At 32.1% G+C, this 22,970-nt stretch overlaps 1 protein-coding gene across 1 annotated transcript in view; it reads right to left on the minus strand.

The window, feature by feature from the left end:
• Positions 1 to 22,970, minus strand: part of Galnt13 (polypeptide N-acetylgalactosaminyltransferase 13) — a 560,314-nt gene that overhangs the window by 514,073 nt on the left and 23,271 nt on the right. Inside the window, exon 2 of the mRNA XM_046426955.2 lies at positions 16,726 to 16,796. The gene's annotated coding sequence lies outside the window, so the exon portion shown is untranslated. The remainder of the gene's footprint in view (positions 1 to 16,725; positions 16,797 to 22,970) is intronic.

The following is a 22,970-nucleotide window of genomic DNA, read 5'->3' on the forward strand; positions in this document are numbered from 1 at the left end:
GATGTCTTGTGTCCAGGAAGTTTGCTTCACATGGGTCTTTGCAGCAAAGCTAGAACATACGATGTCCATTCTATGAAGATGTTACAACTGTCAAGGCCTGATATATGATGATGGGAGTTTACAAGCAATAGATTTTAGCAAAATGATAATGAAATTAAGTCTATGTAAAGGAAGCTAGTCAAAAGCAATAGATGTCTTTCAAAAAGATAATGAAATTCAGTTGTTTTAAAAGTTTTACTTAACCTGAAAATTGCTCATGATTCATTTAAGTAATTTAATGACTTTCCAGTATTCATCTTATAATGTGGCACCAGTTGTCATGCTTGTTCATTAATAGTCACCAAGAGGGAAAAACAGAAATCCAAACTGTCCAACTGGATATAAAACCTCAAGATTTAAGGCCACACTTGAGCATTGAGACAGTTCCCAATAGACATACACCAGCTAGCAGGCCATCTTCTGCAATAAATCTCAGGATTAAAAAGAAAATAAATGTTTCCACTGAGATGTCAAACCATTAGAAAACCTTAACCTCAGCTTCCTAGTTAGCCTTGGGCTTCTTAATTCTTTATGACACAAATGTAAGGAGTGAATCACAAGTGGTCTATCTCTGCAATGTGTAGAGGAATATGTTTATTCCTTGTCTGGGCTCTCTTTTCAAAACAGAGACATTTATTTGTAGAAAATAATGATAATCAATTTTAAATTCTCTTGTAAAATTATTTCAGAGTCACTCCAACTGCTCCACTAGGCAATTAATGGGAAGTAAAAAGAAAGTGAAGACAAGCAAGAGAATAGGCCTTTAGGGCACCAAAAGACCCATAGCAACATAAGGACAGGATGCAGAAGTGGCTTCACCACAGAATGCTTCAGAAGTGCATTAACACCACACAGATGTTAACAAAAGGTTATTTGCCTGCTCACATATTTCAATAGTGATTTTTATCCATATTTGATCCAAGGGAGAAATTCACATAAAATTAGCTTAAAAACTAACCACAGGTGAAAAATCTAAGTTCTTCCACTCTGAGGATAAAAACTTATTAAAGATTATATACACTTACTAATTTGATTTGCAGCTGTAGTTTTTATTCTTGCAAATATCATAGTGAAGCTATTAATTATAAGTTAAGTGACTTGAAAGACAGGCAATTAGAGGTAAGAAATAAATAAGTAAATAAAGAACTGAATAATCAGAATACTGAAAAATTAGCTTCCAATTAATTAACGGCCAAGTAAAAGTATCACATCCCCAAGGAATCAAAATTATATTCTTATTAGCAAAGTAACCTTGTCATATGAAATTGCTAAAGACTGTAACTTGTTAATCAATACAGAGCAATCTAATAGAGTGCAAAATCCAATAATAGAAAACACAGAAATACTATAAAATAATTAGCCAAAAAACACATGAGAAAGTGACAGATATAATGCCTTTTTATAATATTTAATAGGTTAGAAAAGACCACTATTATGTGTACAAGCACATAAACAGACAACTCATAAACCAGGCAATATTTTCAAAATATCTAGGAAATCTACTAATTAACTTAATTAGAAACTGTGCTAAATAAAGAACAACATTGTATTTTAGCAGAGGTGGGATACAGTGAACTCTATTTTACTTTGAAAATGGAAATATAAAATGGTAAATACTTTTTGGAAAGATGTGAGGTTTATTAAAAATAAATAGGATCTTTGACCTAGTTCCTTAAAAATCACATACTTTGAACTAGTAATTTCTCTACTGGAAACTCTCTTTTTAAAACTCCATATTAGAGAAAAGACTTTAAGTTCAGGGATGTAATTAATGCATTATTTATTTAAAATAGTCAAAATAGATATATAGCTAATTGACAGTATATTATACTGCTACTAGAAAATGTAAAAATAATCATAATAATATAAATATGGTGACATGATAATACAAAATTAAACAAATCAAGAGAGCTGCTTGTTTATTCCTTATGATTACAACTTCTTAAAACTTATTCATGTAAAAAATATAAAAATAAAAGATGGGACTGTAAGGATTTTCTTTGCGTTCCTTTTACCACTTTGGTTAATTTACAAATTCAGAAGTAGCAAGCATTATCTAAGTTATGGGGAAAATACATGTTTTTTTAAAGTAAATAAAAAACTACCAAAAAAGTGGCTTGTGAGAAAACCCAAAATTCTGAGTTATCTGGTATGTCTACCATGTTAGTCATGGGCACACACAGTTATGATGAAAACAGGGCACCTATAGAGCATAGACCCAAAGAACTCTCATGTTATTCACAAAATGCTGTAAATGAAAAAGGAAAGAAAGGCAGAATCTCTCATTAAAGTAAGGACTAACTTAAATAGTCCATTTCCAAATATCTTTTACTAGTCTTCATTACTACAGAATGTATTTGACTTTGAAAAGATGAAAGTTTGTCCCAGATTTCAAATTCTATTAAAACTCCAATTCCTTTGAAGAAAACAGCTAACTTCCCCAACCTCAAATCTCATCTAGGATTAGAATTATTCTGGTTGTAAATGTGACTTTTCTTGCAAACAAATACTAGTGAAAAGCTGTCAGGACCAGGATAGGAAAGACTACTCCATTCTAATTATTCTTACTATTAGAAGCATATATGCCACTCCAATCCAACCTACTTTTTAGAAAAGAAATAACACAAATGAGTTTTGTATTTCACTCTTACAAAGGAATTTTAATATATTATAAGAGATATATTAGAACTCCAAAATGTTCTTCCCATTTTTATCAGTTAGATTAAAATTCAAGCTAATTGAGGTACTTGAAGACTACAGATTGTTACTATAGAAGAGCATGGTCTCCTAACAAGTGCGTACTGTAATCTTAAAAAAAAAATGATGAGATGAAAAAAATAATCAGATTGCAAATCAAATTAACTGTGATAAAAAAATACCCTTCTTGTTAAAGTAAGACAGTGCTTGCTTTTTTATTCAGAGAATAAAAAAGGATGTATTATAAAACTTATGCAATCAGTTCTATAGTACATTTGTAAATGTCTAAAATTTGTAAATGTCTAAACTAAAAATGTTATTTTAAATGACTATATAAGTATTTCAATGTAATAATTAAATAATATATCTCTGAACATCTAAAGGTTGCATTGCAATTTATCACTATATGTCAATCACTGGGATTAAATCCATTTCTTTTTTTTCTTTTTTTTTTTTTTTTTGGTACAGGGATTTTACCCAGGGGTGCTTAACATCCCCAGCCCTTTTTATTTTGTATTTTGAGACAGATTCTCACTTAGTTGCTGGGGGTCTCGCTAAGTTGCTGAGGCTGGCCTTGAACTCCAGGTCCTCCTTTCTCAGCCCGAAGGGTCACGGGATTACAGGCGTGTGCCACCACACTCAGCTAAATCAATTTCTGATAACAATTTTTCTTTCAGAATTATTTACCATAAGTTAGCTATGGGAAACATGGAAGTGGGCTGAGGTGGGATGTGTGCAGTTAGAGGTGGGAGAAGAGCAATTATCACTCTCATTTTACCTAAATTGTTAGGCTTCCATTCTAGAAATAAAATCTTCATAGTTGATATTATAGCAGTGAGAAGCAATGAATTATTAATAGAGAGGTTTTTTTTTTCTTATTGCACTTTCGAGTCAAGGTTCAAATTCTAAAATCAAACAGTTCATAAATTTTCTGCAAAGGTTTTTATAGTTTTGTAGCTCAAACAGCAAAAATAAATAAATAAAGCTTGAAAATCAATATCATCTGTTTAGGCCAAGGAAAAGCTCCACTATTTATGTGGCTGAATGGTTATAATATTTTCTTTTGATTTTGATAAGCATAGCAAATACATTCTAACCACTGATTGACATCAGAACAAATCAGTAGGTGTGCTCTGTTCCAAGATCTCTTATCTATTAATTTCTGTGGAATGAAACAGTGTTCAAACAGAGAAAGAAAACTCTGGTATGATTCTCCTCCTGCAATAAAACCATAATCAGTATAAAATTCTGATTTCCAACATCCATTCAGCTCCACCCCTGCAGAACAGCAATCAACGTTTTATTTTCCTTTTTGCTTCACATTTCTGGCACAGATATGTACAAAGATAGCAATCTAAATCAATAAAGTCTATTAACCAATGCAAGGGATTTTTGTGTGCCATTTTAATTCCTGATTATTCTACTTCTCTAACATTTAAAATTATATTTCCCTTTTGACATACTTAAATTATGATTTCATCCCTTTCTCATTCATTTCATTTTCTTCCCATAGTCTCTCCTTTTTATCAATTACAAAATCACCTAACCTCAATTTTTCCAACTTTAATTTGCTGAAGACCATAAGTCTACTCTAAGTTCTTTCTTCAGGCCAACCCAAACTAGGATGGTCATTGATGACACCTAAGACAGACAATACAATTACTGAGAACCTGAAGAAGATAAGTGATAAAAATACCAAAACTGTAAGTGTTTATATGGAAGAACCAGAAATATAATATAGAAAGAACCACTTTTCTTTAAAAAAAAATCTTGCAATATACATAGGGATTTTAGATTTGACTCAAGGCCCACTCATAACACCCATTTATTTGAAGATGTTGAAGAAGCTAATTTTCTCATCTAATTCTATCTTAATAAAATTGTAATAAAAGCTATACCTACTTATAGGATCACAGGAATGGTTAGCATATGAAATGAAAATCAGAGAAACTGGCACAATGTAACAAACCAGTACACATTATCTTTTGCATTATAAAAACCAATATTATGATCACCAAATAGTTTGTTAGTGCCACTTGGGAAGAGAAAAGCAGTTATGATTCCTTCACATAGTGAAGTATTTATTCAATTTATATGGCAAATAATTTTAATACCTAATATGCTCCCACCCTAGCCTAAGCTTGGTGCTTGGGACATCTTTTCTCACAAAGTTTATAACCTAGCAGTTTTAGATGAAATTAAAGACTTGCTTGAGATAAGTTTCTGAGGCCAGCCAGCATCATTAATAATACAAATTTCATTATTTTTACTTTGTTGTTTTTGTATATCAGTGCTACATTTTTTAAAAATAAGTTTATAATTGAGGAAATGGGAATTTTTCACAAATTTGTAAGTAGGAGTTGTATTTGAGTCTCCTATAGAATCTAGTAGAGCTACCCACAAGGCAATTGAGTATAGGGACTGAACTTCAGGGAGGTAAATTTAAGGGAGTTGGCAAACCAATGTTAATTACAGTCATGGAAATTGATGGAATATGCTTGGTGAGTGTGAGTAGGAGAGAAAAAACTGGGTAGTGCCAAGAATCTTACATAGAACTAATTGGTAAGAAACAAGCCCACAAATTTGACTGGGCAGGGATACCAAAGGAAGAGAAAAACGAATGCAGCATTATAGATTCTAATTGAAGGAATATTTTTTGAATAGTGGGATTGACCAGTAGTGTAAGAATAGATTAAGTAAAGAAGTGTTTAGGTGTTGTCACAGGACTAACTGTTGATTTAGAAAGAGCCGTATCAGACAAGCAGACAAAAGAAAGCCACAGTCTGTCGAGTTGTGAATAGATGTATGAGATAGAAATATTGGAAACTTTTAGCTGTGACTAGACATAAGAGCTATGGCAGCTAAAAGTGTACCTGGAAACAAAGAAAGGATTAATATACATGTTGTTTATAATGGAGGGTGTGTTGTGATGTGTTTAATTCCATGGAAAGTCACCAGGAAAGAGGAGAAGGTTGAAAGCAAAGAAAGAAAGAAAATATCCATTTCTCTTTTGGAACACTTATAGGAATAAGATTCAGAGGAAGAGGAATCATTGGGCGGAAGAACAAATCATTTATGGATACTAATAAATTAACGGGAACCTCAGACATTTCTAACTCACAAATTATATTTTCTCTGTACATGATTTATAAATAAGGAAAAGAAAAAGATATTGGTAAGACTGGAACACAGGAAAGTAGGAGAGGTTTAATATAAAACCTTGAGGACCTAAAGTTGCTTCTCAGAATAGACAGCCCAGTTGAGATGTTCATCCCAAATCCTCACCATTCATTTGGCATGTATCATCTCCTCTGTGACTCTTCTGGAGAGACTTCCCTTCTTATTCTTTTATCGCATCCAAGAATGGGGTTCATTACACATGATGAATATTTTGCTGTTTTTTTGAACAAAGTATATCACTTAAAAACCAGATCATTTTAAAGATGACTGAATCAAAAATATTATTGCATAATACTGTATGTTTACAATTTCAATGAAATTAGTCAACATATTTTGAATATGCTGAAAACAACTTATGACAATCTTCTCTCCTGAAAATTAATGATGATACACCTTGCCAAACCTTTGCACTCATATGTATAGACACAGAAAAGGAGAAAAACAGTGAAGGGGTGAGAAACAAATAATTTTGCTCTAAGCTAGCTATATGTTAATAGGAATAAATGATTTGCTGTCATGATTAATGTGGATAACTGCTCAAATGACACTGTCTTTTTTTTTTTCTCTTTCTCCATTCTCCCTCCCACTCTTTCAGTTGGACCCTTCTGTTTCCAAGATACCTCCTAGTTTGACTCTTTGGCTGCTCAATTGGGTGTCTCTGATACAGGTTGCCTGGCAACATGACCAGCAGAATACTCATCAGCCTGTGCAGTAGCTCTATTTTCTGGCTTGCAGGTGGGAGATTTGGAGAGAAATTCATGAGGCTTTCACATTGCAATTTTGTTTCATTTCAGTAGGGTATAATTAAGGTTATTATTTGTAATGTTATTATTTTATTTTATTATGTTTTCAGTGTTGTTTAGAGGCTTTTGTTTTTCTCATAATTATTGAATTCTTTCAGAAAAATTTAAAAGACAGAAATTGCCCTTCTCAATACTTCATGTTTTTGTAGAAGTTCATGATCATAAAGTCAAACTAAAAAATATTAAAAACCCATAGGCTAGTGACAGAGAACATATGTAAAAGGAACTGAGTACTGGACATGTTCTTACACCTTGATCTGAGCAACAGTAATACAGGGATGTAACTATGTAAAAATTCACCTGTCTATGTATTTAATATTAGTGCACCATGTATGTTTTAACAAACATATAGTATACTTGAAGAACTTTTAAAGGTGATGGCAATATGAATAATGTGTGCACACATACAACATACTCATAAGCAGAGGCTATACAAGCTTAGTATACATTAATTTGGAAACAAAATGAATCTCTATGCTTTTATCACAGAAGATAACATATTCTTAAAGACTAGGAATTCTGTTGCATTCAATCAGTTTAACAACAGAGACTATTTTGCCATATGGCAACATGCTTTTACTAAGAATTTGCTATTTATAGAAAGGGAGACTTGACTGTCAATTCAGATGGGCAAATTCAAGCGAGCAGACAGCACTAATAACCACAGACTGCAAATGATTTGCCATTTGTTTGAGCCTCATTGGATTAAAAACAGAATGCTACATATGCAAAAAAAAAGATAACATCTGGAAATTTACTCTATGGAACATTTCATACCAAAAACTATCAATGTGACTTGCTGGTCTATCCTAGGGTGCACTAGACCTCCAATTGTCAAATGTCATGTGGCCTAAGGTAGGCAAATAGATTGGCAAACTATACAAAAACTTTAAAACATAAGGCCTTGATATCTTTATTTATCCTATTTTAGTTTTTAAACATTACCATATAATCTCCAGATCAGTGAGAAAGCATTCTCTGTACTTGCCCACTGGATCTTCTAAAGAGCTTAGTATTGAACTTGAGCAATTCTTTTAAAGTGATTTTATGTTCTTATTTCATTTGATCCTCATCATGGCTCATTTTATAAATTTATAATCTAAGGCTCAGAGAATTTAAGTGACTTGCCCAAAATTAGATACTTTATCTAAGCCAATAATTTTCACAACAAGAATTTTAAGCCAATTTTCTATTATACAACATCATGCTGTTCAAATAACATCTTTCTTTTTTAACTCCATAACTGGCAAAACCTCTCAGCAAAGTCAGCTATTATAAAAATTAAACCTTGATTTGAGTAAATAAATATTTATAACTTTATTATTTGTTAGTTACTTTTTTTTAGTAGAGAATCTGTCTTGCGGGGGGTGGGGGAAGACAGTGCAAAAGAATCATGGTGATTTAAAGGTGTTAAATAGATGATAAAGTTTGACTCACCACCTAGTTAATTTCTCAGGTGAGGAAACTGAGGCCCAGAGGAATAATTTTTTCAAGTTCCAGATCTTACTTCAGTATGATTCAAACTGGAACCTATCTTACCTGTTTTCTGACATTACACAAAGTGCTGTTATCATAAACTGAAATTTTCAGTAATATTGCAGGGTACCTCAAAGTATAAAAATGATGTATTAAGGAGCAAAAATTGAGACTATTGATCTCATTTAAAAGATAAAGCTCCAACCAAGGGAACCACAGTTGTCTTTACACTGTCATCAGTATCAGGTATTAACAGACTCTACCCCCCTTAATTGAATTTATGTTAATATGAGTAAAATAAATATGCTACTTACTGCTATCACAATGTGGTAGACACTTTGCGTATTTGTCATACTCAGTCCACACCAAAAAAATTCAAAATAGTTATTATCATGCTGTTCTGGAGCTAAGAAAGCAGAACCAAATAAGAACCTTGCTCAAGGTCACGTAGCTGGAAATTTACTGAGCTCAGAACCAGTTCGATATGATGCTAGAGCCTATGATGACCATCCTGCCTCAGAAATAAAATTACCTAAAAGTAATTTTCATGCTTTCATTGTAACTGAGATTGCTAAAAGCTTACTCAAAGCTCTATTCCACTTCATCTGCACCAGGTATACAACAGGGCAGGTGTGTGCAGCTACAACAATACATGAAACAGTTTCTTTTGCAAGTGAGAAAAGTGATTAATGATGGATAGATGGAAAATATTGGATGGAGTTTATTAAAGTTTGGGGGAAGCTAACTCAGCTGGTTGCATGCCTCTATGTCATCACAATTTTTTTTTTCTTTCTTATTGTGCAGCATGCAAATACAATGTCTGGGCCCCAGTATTCACCTAAAGCTACTGGAAAACCCTTGAGGATTAAATCATATGGCTAAAATAGTGGAACAGAACAGCACAATAAAACTATTTCTAATGACCTAGGAACTACAATTCTTTAACCACAATACCTGATCAGACTTTCTTTCTATGCAGAAAGCTGGGTTTATGAGGCAGGGTTAAAAAGTGATAAGGCAGAAAAATCCTGTGGGGAAAAAAGTAATAAATATACATGGTCAGATTGATGAGAGAGAGAGAGAGAGAGAGAGAGAGAGAGAGAGAGAGAGAGAGAGAATTTGATAATCTCAACAGATGCAAAAGCACTTGATAAAAATTTGAAAGTTATCCGTGATTAAAAAGTCTATATAAATCAGCCAGGCTTAGTGGTGCACACCTATGAACCCAAGGATTTGGGAGACTGAGGCAAAAAGATCACAAGTTGGAAATCAGCCTAGACAACCTAGACACCCTCTCTCAAATCTTAAAAAATAAATAAATAAACATGGCTGGGGCTATAGGTTAGTGGTAGAGTACTCCTGGGTTCCTCAGTACCAGATGTGAAAAATAAAGAAATCTAATATACATCATTTATAAAATAATTAGAGTAAACATCATTCTTAAAATGGTGAATATGTTCCTTTTGACTTGGGAATAAGACCAGAATATTCATTCTTCCCACTTTAATTCAGATTGTTTTGGACATTCTAGATAAAGTCAATGAGACATAGAAAAGTATACATTTTTAAGCATGAAATAATATCTGTGTCCATAAAAAACATGCTTTTTACATAGAAAATCCAAAAGAATGTATAAAAACAATAGAAATAATAAGTGAGTTTACAAGAAAAATAAAGTTTATAAAAAAAAAAGTCAAGGGGCTGGGATTGTGGCTCAGTGGTACAGCGCTCGCCTACCATGCATGAGGAACTGGGTTCGATCCTCAGCACCACATAAATGTAAAATAAATATATTGTGTCCACCTAAAACTAAAAAATAAATATTAAAAAACAAAGTCAATGTAAAATGCATTTTATATAAGGAACAAAAGGAAAATAAACTTTTTAAAAAGACAATACATCTTAACATTAAACTATACTTAAAACTTCTAGAAACAAACAAAATGTATAAGTACAAAACATAGAAAACCATAAAATGTGATTGGGAGAAATTTGAAAAACAAAAATAAATGTATATACTCTACACATGAATTAAAAGTCAATATTATAATTACGCCAGTTTTACAAATATGTATTCAATAATGATTGAATTCAATGCCGACTAAGAGTTCAACACATTTTGTGGAACTTGATAAAGTAATTGTAAAATAAATATGAGACAAGGTAGCTAAGGTGGCCTTGAATGATAACATGATAAAAGAATTTGTTTTAATAGATATGATGAATAATTAAAAAGTGGCCATGGTTAAAATATAATTTTAAATAGTAAGAAGAGACAAATAGCCTAATTAAATGAAAGAGACCCAGACATGTGAAAATTTGAGTTATGGTAAATTTGGCATTGAAGAGCAGTGGGCAAAGGAAAAAACTGCCAATATGATTTTGTAACAACTGAATATCTATTTGAAGGAAACTTGGACTTGTCCTCTACCTCAAAGCATTGTATGTACGTACACACACACACACACACACACACACACACACATTCACACACACACACGAAAGAGTGATTCAAATTAAAATTTGAAACGTTTCTTAATAAGTAAAACCTTGTTTAAACAATGAAATGGTAAATCAGAAAGAAAAAAATCAAATCACAGAGAAGACATTTGCAACATATTTAACTGAAAGAGGATTCTTAATCCAAATATAACTGACTTCTGAATTTAATAAATAAAAAATCATCACAATACAAAAACAGACAAAACGTTTGAACAGGCAGCTTATACATGATGCTCTCCATGTATAAACATGATGATTGAGTCACATGATATAACCACATTATTCAAAAGGAATATACAAAGCAAAATATGACGGCTAAAATTAGGAAGTTTGCATATACTAAGCTTTAGTAAGAATGCAAAAATGGAAACTTTCATACACTACTAGCTGGAATGTAATTAGAATAATAACTCTAGAAAACAGTCTGGTAGGATCTACTAATATTGAAGGTTTGCATGCAATAGAATCCAGCAAGTCAATCACCAAGTGTATATCCAGAACAAATATGCATGCATGTGCTCCACAAGAAACATTTAAAAGAATGTTCATGATATTATTCACAATGTCACAAAGCTAGAAACAGTGCTAATGCCTATCAACATTATGATGGATACTCTGTAGTATTTTTGTACAAAGTAATTTTTATAGCAGTAAAATTAATGAACTACATAAAAATAATGACAAAAAATAAATACATATTCAGGAAAGGAAACTTACACAAAAGAATACATATAACATGAATATAGATATATAGTCAGATATAGACATAGATATATCTTCACATATAATTTTTAAGTCAGGCTAACCTAAAATTTTGTAACTATGAATACAAGCTAAAATATTAAAACTATAATGAAAATTAATGAAGTAATTACCATAAAATTCAATGTCATCTGTTGAAGTAATGATGCAATAGGGGTGATGTTCTGGAAGCAGAAAAACAGATTCTGGGATACAAAAAAAAATGTTCTACTTCTTGATCTCTGTGACTATGACATGGGTCTTATATAAACCATTGTTTTGTGCCTTATAGAAATAGTTCACAAAAAAAACTTATATGGTAGTAATTCTGTAATTAAAATTTATAAATAAAAACTTTCATGTGAGATAAAATTTAATGAACTTATTGTGAGTTTACTGTGTGTCAAAAAAACATCGTAAGTGCTTTTCCTCATTTAATTCTTTCCAATGTTTAGAAGGCATGGTACTATTACTGTCACATTTTAAAGTCGAAAAGCTGGAGGCACAGAGAACTGAAATAATTTACACAGAGCCACACAGTTAAAGAGGCTTCGGTTTGGCATCTGAATGAACACTGAATGGTTCTGGGGTCCATAATTTTAAGCAGTACACCATACTACTTCTCTGATACAAGGAAAGAGATACTCCCTATGCTGGGTGTTATTTTCTTTCCCCTTGCTAAAATTATTATTTAGTATGATAGGTAAACTAAGTCTAAAATATTGGTCTTTCATGGACCCAAGATATTAAATCTTTAATTTAGCACTCTATCCTTGTTTCATTTTAGGCTCCGCTAAGGAAGGAAGACAAATCACATTAAGATGACATATTTACTATTCTAATATATAATTGAGCAATATCATAAATTATACTGTTCCTGTTGCCCAGCCTACAAGTGAATGTACACGACAGATTCATCACTAAACATAAGGAATATTTCTCCCTAAAGGTCAGAAAAATATTCTCTCTACCCAAAAGCTATTTAAAGAAGGACTAAACTCTGAAAAAAAAAAATCAGGCTATTGGCAACACCATTTTCCAGTTCAATCAACCTGGAAACCTCAATTATTTCTTAGAAGAATAATGGTAGGTTAACTATCTGGTAACTCAATGGACTCAAATGTCAGCTCTGCCATTTTTTTACTTAGGTGTCCTGGGACAACTTGGTTTACTACTGTCTGTCTGTATCCTCTTGTACAGAGTGGGAATGACATTTAAAACCAGTTTAATGCCTCATCAGTCCCACTTAAGTGTTACATGAGCCTATTTCCTTCACAGTCTCCCTTTCCTCTCTACTCCTTCTGGTACGACCTCGGGCATTGGCCTCATGGTGTCATTCCCATGCTGCTATAGTAGCCTAAAATCGATCTTCTTATCTACATGTCTTCCAACTGCAATCCACTGTGAAGACATCCCTAGACTAACATTCAAAGAGCAATCTTTTGTTCACAGGATGCGCCCTCACAGAATATTCTCTCTCCCTCTCTCTTTTCTTTAAATTACCTTCCAATTTAGTTTAAATTTACTAAATGGTTATTAACATTTTCTACAAAGTGGGCTTGTGTCCCAGGGCTTACGTGTTTTATGCCATTCATTGAATGTACAGAAACCTCTTCCGGTCTGAACTTTGGTAAGCCATTTCTTTACTATTGTGTTATCTCCCATGTGCATCAAGATCTAGTGAAATGCATCGCTATGATGCAATCTTGGACCCATGCAGTCCAGAATTACATCCACTTCTTCAGATATCCTATAATGCGTTGTTTTCACACATTTATGCCTTATATTTCTCAAATTATTTGAAGTGGCTTTGTTAACTTTACTACTTTATATCTTTCTCTTGATGTAAGTTACCATATCCTATATTTATTCACACTTGGGTATATCCTACTTCCTTAAAAAAAAAAAGATTTTCTTTGACACTAAGTTTTTCTTTCTCCCTTTCACTTGTTCTCATGTTTCCTAGCACAGTGCTTTTCGCATTTAGGAGTATATGGTAAATATGAACTAAATCAAATGGGATAAAATTACTAAACAGAATCACTAGTTTTATCTTTCAGAGACTAAATCCTGAAAGTGAGAGTAGAAGCCTTCTATAGGTCCTTTACTCTCAAAACCAAGAATAGTGTTGGAGCACAAAAACTTAAGTCTGTTCGCTTTAGAGCTACAATCTTTCAAATACTAGTAAGTTTGAAATTATCCCCCTGATAAAATTTTTCAATGGTTTGTTTTCAACTAGTGACATATAATGGGACTGAAACGAGTGAATGACTAAAGTAGAAGAAGATGAAAACTTCTGAAGAGTCCAAAAGAAAGCATCAGTGTGGCTAGTGTGCCATAAAGAACACTGCTGTGTGGACCACACACCTGAAGGTACAGAAAGACGAGGAAGTTAAGCTGAATTGCTCATTCCAAACCTCTCTGCACTGCATGGGCTGACTGAGGTACCACACACACAAGGTATGGTCATGAATTCAGATTCTGAAAGGATAACAGACCTAGGGATGGGCTCTGCCTGCAGGGAAGGAACTTTTTAATGTGACATGTTTTCTTGAACCAAACAGTTTATTTATCTAAGGCAATTTATTTTGGATTGCTGAGTGGTGCTACTGAAGCTCAACATAAGTCAACTGTTATTTTTTTTTTCAAAATTAATCATAAAATACTCAGTACTAAATATGTTTTGTGTATATGGTTTCAGGTTTGAGAATAGTGTTTTTGTGGAGCTAAAAGAAAATTAGATCAGCCATAGAATTTTAGTGACATCTAGGTTAACCGTATAAAGAAGATTTAGAATTAGACTTCAAGCTTCATTTTCATGAATGACAGATTTAAATTTTGTTTTACATTTTCCTGATATGAAAGTTAAGGATAAAAATATGTATCTCATGATATTATTGCTCAGATTAACTGAAAAGGTTGAATATAAAATACACAGAATCGAATCAATACTTAATGAATGTTTTCCTGATCACAGTCCTTCAATTTACACGAATTACTTGTTCAACAGAACATTGGATAATTGTTCCCCCAACTTATGTGACAATCATTTCAACTATTGGTTTTGTTTTTATAAGTTTTTTCTGTCTCCTTCAAGCTAAGTATTTCACACTCCATAAGTACTTCACAATTGCCACATCTTCTCTCCAGAAAAGTCACAAATACACATGTTCATCCTAGGTCTGCAGTAAACAATAAGATATACAAATATTCTGTTTTTATATCCTCTATATGTGCATAGTGATTGAGCAAATGGCTAGTTTTTTTCATGAAAAATTCAAGAAGTACAGGCACTTTCTGAAAGTACTTTGCTTTATTTATAAAAAAAAGTTGGAGTTTAGTTTCTGTTTGAGCATGCCACTCAACAATACTCAGTGAGTATCCTTATTATGAGTAAATTTTGTGGCATGATTATGAAGTTATAATGCTTGATAAACATACATGAATTGAAATATCTGAATAAATTGATTACAAATTAATAACTATTAACATTTATTGAGCATTTATTATATACCTGAAGCTATGCTGTTCTTTACATGTATTAGGTAGTTCTTAATTTTATATCCATTTAAAAGAGACAGTAAGAAATTTGCTCAGTCACACAGCTAGTAAGTGATAAATCCAAAATACTCTCATGTATATTTTTGAAGATTCACACATGTATGAAAATGTCACAGTGAAACCCATAATTTGTAAAAATCAATATGCATCAATAATTATAAATTTAAAAATAAACAAATGTAAAATGTTTATCTCCAATCAGCCTGATAAGGTCCTGGTTTTGTTGTTTTTGTTATTAGTAACAGTTTGAAAGCTAAAGGTATTTTAATAGTTTTACTGTTTCCTTTACATCATAACATACAAACAGCCTTCCAGACTTACTTTTCTACCTTACCATGGTATGAATGCAACAGGCATTCACAAGGAACCATACTTTGAATTTTGAACATTGACCAACCCTCAGTATTGGGTAATATTCCCTCCTGAAGCTGGGAAGCCACAGGGAGCTTAGCTCCCTGTCAGCAGGGCCATCTGGAAAGGAAACCACTGACACTCTGCAGTACACCCTGTCGCTGAGCTTGGATGCTCTAGAGCATCTGACCAGATGTGTTAAATGCATTTCCAACTTTCATCAATCCAGGGTATAAAGCCAGGTGTTCATCCAAGTCTGAATACTAAGTCTAGATTCTTAAAGCACAACTTATACCATCTCATTATTGAAATAGTAGATTGGGAGATAATATATACACATCAATACTGCCATTATTGCTTCTAAATTTGGGGGAATTCTATTTTAGAATTGTCCTCCAGACCACCCCACTTCATCAAACAAGGCAGTTGAGCAGGTGAAAACTCAGCTCTGACTCTATGATCCCTTCCAGTTCTAACATGCTGTGATAACATTGATTTCTGTGATTTTTAATGAATGACAGAAGATTCTTTGGAGAACTTTGGGACTCTAATACCAAATACTTTTATCAATGAATAATTTGAATGGTTCACAAACTTACATTCAGGAATCTACACTTTCATTTATTTCCTACTTATTTAAAACAATCCAAGTGACATGATAAACAATACAAAATAGAAGACAAAAAAATAAGATATTAAGAGCAACCAAAAATCTTTAACATTATGAGGATCATGCTTAAGCAGACCCAAAATTTAAAATTTAATGTCAAAATGTGTTGTGCTCTTAAATACACAGGCCTTTAAATTAAAGTTATTTAACCTCTAAGTTTTTGATGGAGGCAGCATCCTTTGAAAAGTCATTTGTTCAAGATCTGGATTCATCACTTTGTAGAGACTTTGAGCAAACTATTAAAGCTTTGGGGATCTCAGTTTTTTTATTTGAAAATGGGAATAAAAATAGTTATCTTAAAATATTTGGGTATTAAAGATAATGTTTATAAGAATTTAATGATACCTGACAAATATTAACACATATTAATTTAATATTTCTTTTATTTTTTTTCATGTTAACACTAGCTAATAACACTAATCTCCTTTACTCTTTTCAATCTATGATTAGAGGAGAAAAAATCTTGAAGAAAGATGTGCTACATGTAGGTAATAAAATGATAATAAAATCAGTGAATGAAAATCTTGAAATTATGTAACAATTCAGACTAACAAATACATCATTTTTTTTTTATCTTTGGTATACATTTTCCCTCAATATTAACTATCAAGAACTATAAATAGAAATTTGTTCTTTTATGATTGTCTGCCAAATACATTCAGTATGACTGCAATTGAATAGAAAATAGAAATACATATTACTTACTGTATATAGTGCTTGGAAATTTCAAAATGATTTGAAAACATTCATCCTCAAAATACTTCTACAAAATGCATCTGTGGAAGAGGAAAAACAATCCAAAAAAGAAAAAAATAAGCAATTTTCCAAGGCCACTGAAAAATTAATGCAGACCAACACACATTAAACATTGCTTAACAAACTGAAATACGGATTTGCAAAATATAGATGCTACACCTAGCAAAGTATAATAGGCTATGAACAGAAATATTCTCATATGCATGCAAATATTCTGAACACTGGTCAAGGAGACACTCCTAAGCATGAGGTAGGAAAAGTCTGCACGTTGGCTTCAGAATTATTTTAAGTACACAGTACTCATGGAATATTGGTAGAACAACATAAAAGCAATTCAAAATATGAAATGCGTATAAGTAAATTTAGTTGGCGATTTGAGATGATTATTCAAACACATTCTAAAATGTACTTTTGTCTGATATATGAAGACCATTGAGTTAGAAGAGTATTTTGCTTGATTTATCTAGAGAATTGTACCAATTCACTTTGTAATTGCATTTCTGTTCTAATTGAAAATCATGCACTGAAAAAAATGCAGGCATGCCTCCTGCACACCTCACAAAAATACACAAGCAGATCTATGCTGTTTTTCATTAAGTCAATGTGATTATAAGGAAAAAATGATTTAATCAGGCTTTATTAATTAATTTGTTTGTTTTAGAAGATTGGTATTGGAAGATCACATTAATTTTGAAACTCAAATATTTCAACTTAAATAGATTTTATGCTACTGGAAACACTGTTTTATAAAAGAACTGTTCACAAGAAACAAAATAAAACATATCCTAATGAAGATTATATATCATCCTTTAAAGCACAGACTGCAAGTTTCCGACAGATCAGACACACCATGCACGATCTAATAATTAGCAAGTTTATTTAAAGGAATTAGCAATTTTATTTAAAGGAATATTAGTTATCAATGACCAAAAGAATTTCTGCCCAGGGAGATGTGGGGCTTTATAGTACTAAGCAGAAACACCAGTTTACTAATGCAGAAGTTGTGCTTTTTTGTTCACCAAAACCTATATAACCAAATTCAGCATTGTTCAACATTCACAACAAGTACTCTGCATAGAAGGTCTAATTTATCTTCCCTTAGTGTGTTAAAAAGACTAGAAAGACTCTTGTCTCCATCTAGTCCATCGATTGATAATTTTGCTAAAGTTGAACACAGAGCCTCTCAAATGAGATGAAGCCAGAAACAGTTAGCAAGTTTACAGCTAAATGGCAAATATAAATCAAGAAATTCCCAGAAACTAGGTATTATGATAAATTTCATTGGTCTAAGTTTAAAACTTGGAATTTAATAGAACATTCAAATTCACCTCCCTATATAACTTCATTAGAATTACAGAGTTAAAACAGCACGTATTTGTTTTTCATACTTTACAATATTCATCCTTATAGACAAGAGGATTGAATTGAAGACTAATCCTGTGGTTAGTCTTTCCTAACTTGACAAACAGAAGCTGAACTTTAACTCTGAACAAGCTTTTCTAACAAGAGCTTCACATCACAACCACACCTGCTAGTTTCTATGCACAGCAGAGATTTCAAACTGGGTTCATAAACACTAAATCTCACTAATGATATTCTTCATGAATTACCAAAATAATAATTTAAAAAAATCTGTATGGTACCCCCATCCTTACTCACCACAAAGCCTAAGCAAATAGGAGCAAAACAAAAAAAAAAGGAAGAAACATTACACAATTCAACTTCAAAATATACTACAAAGTTGTAGTTATCAAAAGAGCATGATTATACTGGCATAAAAACAGACACTGAACATGAAACATGAAACATGGAACAAAATACCCAAAAGAAAATCCATACATATATGGACAATTTATTTTGAATACAGTAGTAACCCAGTAGAGAAGGGATAGTCTTTTCCATAAATGGTACTGGGAAAATTGGGTATCTGCATGCAGAAGACTGAAATTAAATCTCTATAAAAAACTGTCAGTTAAAAAAATCAACTCAAAGTAAACTAAAGACTTGGATAAAAGACTTGAAACCATAAAGCTACCAGAAGAAAAGATAGAGGAATGCTTTGTGACATTGGAATGGGCAAAATCCCCAAAGCACAGGAAAAAAAAAAAAAAAGCAAAAATAGGCACACTAGTTTACAACAAACTAAACACCTTCTGCATATACTCCCCCCCCCAAAAAAAAATCAATACAGTGAAGACAATCTACAGAATGGAGATAATATTTCGAATGACACATCTCACAAGGGGCAAACATACAGAATATGTAAGGAACTCCAAAAACCCAAAGCAAGAAACAGATAATCCAATTTAAAATGGGCGACAGATTTAATAGACATTTAACAAAAAAAGACATACAAATGGTCAACAGGTCAATAAAAAATCAATATTTCTAATCATTAAGAAAATACGTATGAAAAACATATTGAGATATCACCTTACTCCAGAAAGAATGACTATGATCAAAACACTAAAGAAAACAAGTTCTGGGAAGGATGTGGAAAAAAGTGAATTCCTGCATACTGTTGGTGGAACTGTGAATTAATATAGCTATTCTGGAAAACAGTATGGAATGTCACACACAACAAAAATTAAAAATAGGACTCACAAATGATCCAGAAATACCACTACTGAGTATATATCTAAGGAAATGAAATAAGTGTGTTGAAGAGACATCAGCACTCCTATATGCATTGCAGCATTATTCACAATAGCCAAGAAATAGAAACAACCTTTGTCCCTCAACTGATGAATGGATAAAGAAAATTGGGTTCATATACACAACAGGGTATGATATAGTCATTAAAAATAAATCTTGTCATCTGCAAAAACATGATGGGGGGGCTGGGGATGTGGCTCAAATGGTAGCTCACTCGCCTGGCATGCGTGGGGCCCGGGTTCGATCCTCAGCACCACATACAAACAAAGATGTTGTGTCTGTCGAAAACTAAAAAATAAATATTAAAATTCTCATTCTCATTCTCTCTCTCTCTCTCTCTCTCTCTCTCTAAAAAAAAAAAAACATGATGGGATTTGAGACCATGATAAATAAAATTAGAACACGTAGACAAATGCATGTGATCTCATTCATACATGGAATCTCAAAAAAAATGACCATTAGTAGAATGGCAGTTATCAGAAGCTCATGAGAATAGGGGAATGGCAGAACAAAGGAGGGATTGATTGATCCATGTGTACTAAGTTATAATTACATAGGAGTAAGAAGTTCTGGTGTACTATTACATGGTAGGATGACTATAGATAATATAACATTATGCATATTTTATAAATCTAGAAGAAATCATTTGAATGTTTTCACGATGAAGAAATGACACATGTGAAGACATATTTACTCTGATTTAACATTGTACAGTGTACACAGAGATCAAAATTTCATGATACCCATAAATATATACAATGTTTAGGTTTCTATTATCAGTTTAAACTATAAATTTAATTTAAACTAAAAAACTGGCTTATTAGCACATATTACATCACACCATGGCTTTAAAAATATTACACAACAGTCACAACTGGTATATTTCTCATAAGAATTCTCATTTCTAGCTTTTTTGAAAGAATTTTCATAAGGCTGTGCTCAGAACTCACATGTGGAACAGAGAACAGGCTGCCCTCTTCTACGGCACAAGCCTTCTTCACTCACCCAGCCCTTACTTTTGCAAACTCTTCTACTTGGTAATTTCAAGCACTAGAGTTTTTGCCCCTGATCCAAACCTTCTTTCCTGCAAAATACCATTGGAATTCTTTGCTCTGAAACTAGAGAGTTTTTCTTCTTATGTTCAAAATGTTTACACTGTTGGTTAAAGTAACTTCTTAAAATATGTACTTCAATACAGTATTATAATTCCTCAAATTAGGTGCTATTAACTAGTTATCATGTTTTAATTTATATACATATTTTAAAATGTTGAGGGTTTGGATTTCCACATATTTAAACATAGTAGATCATTTTTAAAATTAAGGGAGAAAGTTATAAACCATATCATTGGTACATCATGAAAAGAATTAATTATTTCAAACAATGATTTTAACTGTAACTGTAGACATAATGTTCCTATAGATATAATTCCTGGATTAAAAGAGATACAATGTACCAATATACTTATAATCATAAAGAGAAATCCTCCAATTTAATTAAACAAACTGGACTAGGGAAACACTGAACACTAAATGTGTAGCTAGCTATGTGACCCACAAACTTAAGTTAAATGCTAGTATGATGAAAATATCTTGAAATATCAATAAATTATGTAGAATCCTTAAAAAATATGGGCTGAGAATTCTGGTGGCTCAGGTAGGAGAAGCCACCTGAATCTGAAACTTTCCACATATATATCCTAAAAAATATACAACCAAAAAAATTTTAATGAAACAAAAAACACAAATCCTAAGCCTTTAGCCTAGGAAACTAAAAAATAAAAAGAAAATTTTCAAATTATCTATTAACAGAAAATTAAACACCAAATTCTAACAGAGCTTATCTTTCAAGTACCCACTGTACACAACAGAGATAGAAGGGATGGGCAGGGGGAGGGGAGTGAGAGGAAAATAGTTAGTTGTTACAGTAAATGATAAAATTCATGGTGAAAAATATGATATAAACAATGAAATGAATAAAGAATAAAGTGAAGAAGGAAAGTCCTTTCTTTATGTAGAACATCTCCTAAAAAAAAAAAAAAAAGATGGATTGATGAAGTTAGAAAATCACCATTAGCAAGCATACTTAACCATCTGGATCAAGAGAACATTAGTGGATCAGAACCAGTGGCTGAAAGTATAATGGGAAACACACATTTCCATAGTTGGAAAGCATCTTCCCACAAATTGGTTATTTATTACAGTGGGGGAAATTGTAACCTTCAGTGGAGAAACTTGGCAGAAACTACTTTAACTAATTGATCAAAGACAACATCATCAATAATGGGACAAATACACAGGACACACCAGAGAAGGATTCAACATCCCTTTTGTGGTATCCTTGCCAAAACTGCATAACCTGAATTAATCATCAGGAAACATCAGGCAAACCCAACCTGAAGATGCTGTGCAGAATATCTGGCCTAAAGTCTTCAAATGTCAAAGTAATTAACCACTGAGGAAATGTTCCAGATTAAAGGAAATTTAAAAGATATGACAACTAACGGCACCTGCAACTCTAGATAGGTACTATGAGGATGTAATAGCATTGTGACAATCTGAAATTTCTCAATTTTCATCATTGCAATTTGATTACAAAGAACAATGTTCTTATTCTTAGGAAACACACTAAAATAATTCAGTTAAAGAAGCATGATGTCTGACACTCTTAAATGATTCAGACAAAAAAATAGATGCGTGGGGTACAACCTTACAAATGTTTTATATGTATGAAATCATACTAAGCCTGAAAATTACGGGGACAAAAAGGTAGAAATAAAAAATATGTAAATGTCTTACTTTCACTGATATATATTGGGATCACATTCATAGTCCAATATAAATCAATAAAATATTTAAATAAGAAAAAATTCAGTAAAAATAAATCAGAATCATGCCCCAATGTTTTTAGATAACCAAAATTTATAATACAACCAGAATGGTCCAAATTCAACTTCCTTTATCTTATATATTCTATACTTATATATTATATATTTATATTTTCTTTATAAATAATCCATATATTTATATATTAGTTACATACAGAATTCAAAATAAATTAAAGATATGTATTTATAACTTTAATATTTTATGTACATATTAAATATATAAAATATAAGAGAATAAAAATAAATGTGGAACCTAGTTTGGGTTTTTAAATAAACCACAATAATGTAAAGTTAAATGATAAATAAAATAAAGTCCTAGCAATTAGAGAAAAAAAGAATAAGAATGTTATCAAATAGTATTTAAAGATTATCACTACTGTGATGATATGTGGTTTTTCCTTCTACAGTTGGTTTTCTAAATCATAAATCGTAAGATTTTTTTTTTTTTGCTTTAAGAAAATAGGGAACATGTGAAAATCACATTTGATTCTTGAAACAATACACAATATTTTCATGTATAAGTATCTTGTCTTTACTTCTAGACTATGGTTCAAATAATTATACCATGTAAACTATTTGTTAATTCTCTTTTTACTTAATGGTGAATTTGTTTTTGTGACATTATAACAATTTTTTTAACATTTTACTGCAA

This window comes from Marmota monax, unplaced genomic scaffold (genome assembly GCF_021218885.2).
Source record: "Marmota monax isolate L192 unplaced genomic scaffold, Marmota_monax_Labrador192_F-V1.1 WCK01_AAM20220418_F8-fsc00048, whole genome shotgun sequence".
Lineage (NCBI taxonomy): Eukaryota > Metazoa > Chordata > Mammalia > Rodentia > Sciuridae > Marmota > Marmota monax.